The sequence below is a fragment of the Monopterus albus genome, unplaced genomic scaffold (assembly GCF_001952655.1).
Source record: "Monopterus albus unplaced genomic scaffold, M_albus_1.0 scaffold786.1, whole genome shotgun sequence".
NCBI lineage: Eukaryota > Metazoa > Chordata > Actinopteri > Synbranchiformes > Synbranchidae > Monopterus > Monopterus albus.
In genome coordinates, this window is record NW_018128666.1 from 19,953 (window position 1) to 20,211 (window position 259).

Consider the following 259-nt stretch of genomic DNA (forward strand, 5'->3'; position numbering starts at 1 on the left):
GTGGTTGTTGTTGGCGCTTCAGTGGTTGTTGTTGTTGCCGCTTCAGTTGTTGTTGTTTGCGCTTCCGTGGTTGTTGTTGGCACTTCTGTGGTTGTATTTGGTGCCTCAGTTGTTCTTGCTCGTGCTTCAGTCGTTGGCAGTTCAGTGGTTGTTGTTGGCACTTCAGTTGTTGGTGCTTCAATGGCGCTTTTGTGGTTGTTGTTGGCACTTCAGTGGTTGTTGTTGTTTGTGCCTCAGTTGTTGTTGCTCGTGCTTCAGT